Source organism: Chrysoperla carnea, chromosome 3 (assembly GCF_905475395.1).
Source record: "Chrysoperla carnea chromosome 3, inChrCarn1.1, whole genome shotgun sequence".
In the NCBI taxonomy this organism is placed as follows: Eukaryota; Metazoa; Arthropoda; class Insecta; order Neuroptera; family Chrysopidae; genus Chrysoperla; species Chrysoperla carnea.
The window spans coordinates 38080381-38086380 of NC_058339.1; positions in this window are offsets into that span (position 1 = coordinate 38080381).

The window sequence follows — 6000 nt, forward strand, 5'->3', positions numbered from 1 at the left end:
CCGTTATTTTAAAATATCTTAATTCATTTTATTTTTTTAATTTAAAAGCCTGCCAATTTATGAAATATGTAACATGTGATGCGTGGTATACCATTGCACATAATTTTAAATGCACAGAAACTTTGTGCATACCAGGATATTATATCACCACTATAATTATTAATTTTAACAAAAAAGAAACATTATTAGTGGGGAAGTGTCATCATTAACAAATTAGTGCCATCATTAAAATTTGATATTGTAACCACCGTTTCAGAGGCATATTTTTTGTTTGGCACATAATAAAGGCAATCAATCAATCATAGGACCTATGTACAAATTATTTTATAAATGAAATTCTAGTCGAATGCAGTTAGGTTCTTAGGCTCAGCCAGAGACATCAATAATCTCTAAAATTCTATTAAAATCGCAATCAAATGAAATCATTTTACACATCTGGCTTTTGTTATGATTTTAAGAATAAATTCTTATGAATGGTTATCGTTCTTTTAGTTTTAAATCCAGACTGATTTAATAAAAGTGTCAAATTAGAAATTTTAGCTGTAAATTCTACTCGAAATTACTTTTTTTTTATTATTTAAGCATTATTACTGCTTAGATCTATAAATTAATTACGTATTTACTTAATATTTCTGAATAAACGTTATAACGCTAAAAATTTTTGAAGTTGGTTAAGTTAAGTGATTTTCTACTCAAACATAAGTTTAAATTTGTATAATACGATAAAAAACTTTAGATTACTGCAGGAACTTAAGTCTTATATATTAAACATAGAAGTTACTTTTATTTAATAATTTCTACAAAGTCAATTACAATGGATTATTTTAACCTTGAGAGTTGAGAGCAACAATTGTTAATTTGATTTCATTTGAACGATTTTTTTAAACAAATGTTTGGCTGGATTCAAACATGACATTTTGGAAGAAATGATTTACATTTTAGTATTCGAAAACAATATTAAAGTAAAGCTTTTTTATTACTCAAATTTTATTAACAAAAAATATTTGCACCTTATTTTTAATTTTATAGATTTAATTAAATGGATGTAGATTTTATTTTTTTTAAATATTAGTAAGATGGATGGATTTTAGATATAATAAATATATGTTAAATATATTTTAGATAATATTAATTCCATCAAAATTTTTATTTTTTAAATGAATTTTTAGACATGAAAAATTATATAATTAAATGAATTTGTTAGAACTTAGATACTCGGGGTTAAATCTTGGAAATTGCGTTGAATTTCATATATCATAATGTTCAGTCGCATTTTAATACGGTTCATAAGAGAAATTAAACATAGCTTTTAGAATACATAAAGACTGTTGGCTTTAAACTCTTGGAATTTATTTCGTTTCTTACTTGCTAGATAATAAGTACAGATATATTACCCAAATTGAATTTGAATATATAGGGCAATTTTTTTGATAGCAATTTGTCATCGATTTGGAAAATACTCAATATATAAGACAAAATATATCCGAAAAAAAAAAAGTTGATTTAACGATTTGTTATAAAGTTTCCGAAGTATATCTCTTCGAATACGATTTTCGGATTTATTTAACTTGTAGATAACATTTTTTTCTAGATGTTTTGTTCATCTGAAGAAGATTGATTTTTAGAGTAATATTAACTATTTGATAGTATCTCTTTTTTCTAAAATTACGATTACTAGCAACTAATCGAAATTTTTCTACTTAACTATCAAAAAATGATTACCCACTTACTATTGCGACTATTACGAAATTCAACACAAATTTCCAAACTTTTATATTACACGATATGGAAAACATTTTTTGTTCAAGAATTTCCTATGTATCTCGAGTAAATGACTCGAATCACTTTAAATTCTAAGCACTTAAGAAAAGTATAGTTTAGCCATGCTATTAAACACATGATAAATTCTACAAAAAATGTAGTTTAATTCATCAAGTGCTTTTTACGGCTTTTATGCAGTTATCAATAAAAGACTGTTATGTTCGAAATACGAAATATTCGAAACTTATTTACATTAAATTTTGAATCATTTTTAATACTCGAGATTTATTATGTTTTCATACATATCGTTAGTTAATATTATAGACATATGGATTCAATTTTTCTAGTCATTTATATAATATTTTTAAAATTACATATCGTATAATTACACTTTTTTGGAAATGTACTAAGCGACTTGAACAAGATCAAAATCAAGAGTATTTATCCTAAGCATTAATATCAGAACCAGCTGTGCTTGTTCTGTCTTGCCATAAGCCTTATTTTCCAAGACGAGATTTTTATCTTTGCTATACTTTCAGTCACAAATATGATAGGGAAAACGGATTTCGAGAAGCAAAATATGTATATTTGCTGAGATGATCAAACCTTATTTATAGAAGTCAAATTGAACAAAAATTACATCCAGAATTACAATTTAATGGGGAAAAATAGGTACAGTAGGCTACATAAATTGCGATAAGGGAATACATACATTGCGATTTCTGATATGTCTTGATACAGCAGGCTTACTTCCAGAAACAAATTCGTTAGATTGATATCAAAACCAATTAATTTTGAATAATTTTCTAGTGGCATAGTACATTGGACTCCATTAGCGATTTAACTTTTAATTAATCTATATAATTAGAGGTTATGATCAAAGTCTGAAGCAAATTTACCTATCGGGCTTTGGATTCTTTGCACTACTACTATTATTCCGTGCCTTCATAATTTACACTGACTGTTTACAACTTTAGATTTATAATCCTTCATTTTCTAAAATTCTCATTGGAATTTGATCGACAGATCTTTCATTGCTAGATTTATTAGATACATTGCTATAATTATAAGTTAGGGCTTCCGATATACAATGTATATTTACAAGTTAGATTTTTCCCGTATCTTCATAATCTCTTCTGTAGCCCGATTCATTCGAGACAAATGCCTAATTGCCTTATTTTTCTAATTTGAAAAGAAAAGTTTTTAGAAATTATTTAATAATATACTAATTCTATAATGATTAAAATATATTCTCAACCATTATTTTGGCAATAATTACGAGGTACAAACCCATACAAAAAATGTTTCAAATACGATAAGTATTTTTTAAATTTATTATATATAATTTTATTATTGAAAACTATAAAAAAAAGCAAAAAGACATTGTAAAAAAATCATTTAGATAAATGTATTGTATTTAAAATATTATATTGAATGTAAAAAAATTTCTACTTCGCTAGAGACAAACATTTTGACAAATTCTTTACAAATTTGTAAAAACAATATAACAAACATACTTTAAATTTGTTAATTCAATTAAAAATTTATAATTAAAACAAGAAACTATTTGAGAAGCTATAACTGCGCCTTGTATTTTTTACTGTGATAACAAGATACTTAAAAATATCTATTTAAAAAAAGTTAAAAATATTATCTGGGAACAGATATTATTGAGTACATTTTAAGAAATATCTATCTATGGGGCAATGTACTTAATACAATGTATACTTCAGAGTGGATCTATAATACTTTTCTAAAATTAGGGCAAAGCGTATGATAACTCCAAGACCGCAAGTAAATTTTTCTTACATGGATTGAAAATACTATGACTCATAACATAAAAAAAATTAGTAACCCTTTAAATAACGTGGCTTGGTAGAGAAATTGTCGCTTTAACAAATAAAAATGCGCCCATCACGTCGCTGTTGAAAATGTTGAGGCTAAGGAAATGACATATCATTAGTTAGATTGAAAGAGGATTAACCATAAAAGTTAAAGAATTTCTTTTGAGAAATTGTTAAGTCATTATTTAATCAGTTACCTATTTTTGATACAATCTTTAATATTAATTTTGTCTTCAAATTAAACGGAACCATTGAAGAACAAACTGGTGTCTTCATATTTCTAGTCACTTTCCGATATTGCTCTCTTCACTAAGTTTTGCCTTATGAATTCGATCAATTCCAAACGGGTTCCATGGAGTAACAATTTCAGCTTCATATGCAAAATGAAACCGAACTAGATCAAGTGTTACTAATACAGTAGTTATCGCGTTTTTGTTTTATACTTAGTACATTATCGTCGTGTAAAATCCGTAAATTGTTAGTTTTCTATTTTATCAACTTGTGAAAAGTACGACCATGAAGCTTATAAGAAGGAGAACGATCGCTATAGAAAATATTGTCCCCGAAATATGGATAAAATAAGTGAGGCGCTGCGACCGCTAAGAAGTATCAATAAAGGCGGGCTGTTGTGCGCTAATTTGAAATGATATATCAATTTGTACATTATGCAACTAACTTCATTCACTTCGCAGATACTACTTCTTGATGACAGCGCGGCTGGTGGCTTAAAAATTAACTATAAATTCTACAAATTTTCAGGGACAGGTGCGCTAATGCTTTAGTACATAGCGATCTTTCTCCTTCTTTATAACCTTCATGAGTACGACACGGGATTTTTAAGTTACAAATTCTCGATACCTTTATTACCGAGTTTGATAGTATCTATGATTTAAATGACGATTTTCACATCATGTACTTGTGAATGACCTCAACTTTTTTCTCAACTGCTTTCAAACTTTGTGGCGCTAATGTGTGTAAAATAATCTGCACTTTGTGAAGTGTAAGAACTAAAACCAAATTGCTGATCATTTTCAAATCTGAACACTCTTACTCTATAACCCCTTTTTATTAATTAAGGCCTACTCAATAAAAAATTGCGTGGGATAACTAGGCAAATATTTATAATTAGCTATGAAAAGTATAAAATATATCAATGTGTTATTTACTATAGATCATCTCTGTATACAAAAAAGACATTTTAATGTATGTACTTAAATTCTCATCATTAAATTAGGTTGTAGTCCCGTAAAAAACGCGACAACCTATAAAAATTCATCTATAAAAGAAATTTGATTTCGATTGCTAATAATTAATTTAATAAAAATAGTTAATTATAGCTATCTAACTTTAAAAATTAAGTCAAACACTTTCGTAATCAAGTTTTGTATGGATGAGTTTTTTTTAGAGTGTCCCTTTGGTTTTTGAACGAGACATACTTTCAACTTTGATCTTTTTAAAATAAAAAAGTTGCAATATTTAAAAAATAATACAATGCAATATAAAATAATTAAAATTCTATTTGGTAAACCTATTCTTATATAAAAATTTATATTTTTTTGGGAATAAAAAACAATAAATACTTTGTTCTTGTAAAATTTTTCAATTTTTTTTTTTTTTAAATACACATTTGGGTACTGTTTACACAAGGACTCGTTTTGTATGCGAAATAAACTTTAACGTCTACTGTTCACTCAACCTTCGTTACCCATTTAAACGGTTTAGAGTTGAGTATACTCTCTATACTATACTTCGTACTCTGCTCTTATATACCAGTGAAATTTCTCACTCGGAGCTATTTAAGAATTCAAAGCGGGTGTTCATTGTATAGACCTACATTAGTGTTCTTTCAAATGTTCTTGGGTTTGCATTTTCCTAAATATTCCATTTAGAATAAGTGAATTTAGAAATAAACTTTGGAAAACTTAAATACACATAAATATATAATGAATTACGATTTATATCTCATACAATTTGCGTTGAAAAGAGCAAAAGCATTTCACCACCAGATCATTAAACAATACAGGATAGTATAAAAACTACACCCCAACATGATGTCGAAAGCCTTGTGATTACTCCTGCTAATTTAAATGAAAGAGAACAAATTATTGTCTGCCGATATTTGGAGATCATTGGAAGAAATATATTCAGGAAGAGATAAATTGGCACTCCGATAAAGTTTATTTATAAATAATTACATTCAATTTTTTCATAATAATAATTACCAGTTGACAGCTGATTGTTATCTGTCAATTTATTCGATATGACATAAAAGTTTTGGTAAATTTTATAATATATTTTGGGATTTTCAATTATTCGCGTTTAATTATAGCGTATTTTTAGTGTGAATATCAATGACAAATTACGGAGTTGGGTATACCCGGAGTTGAATCAATTA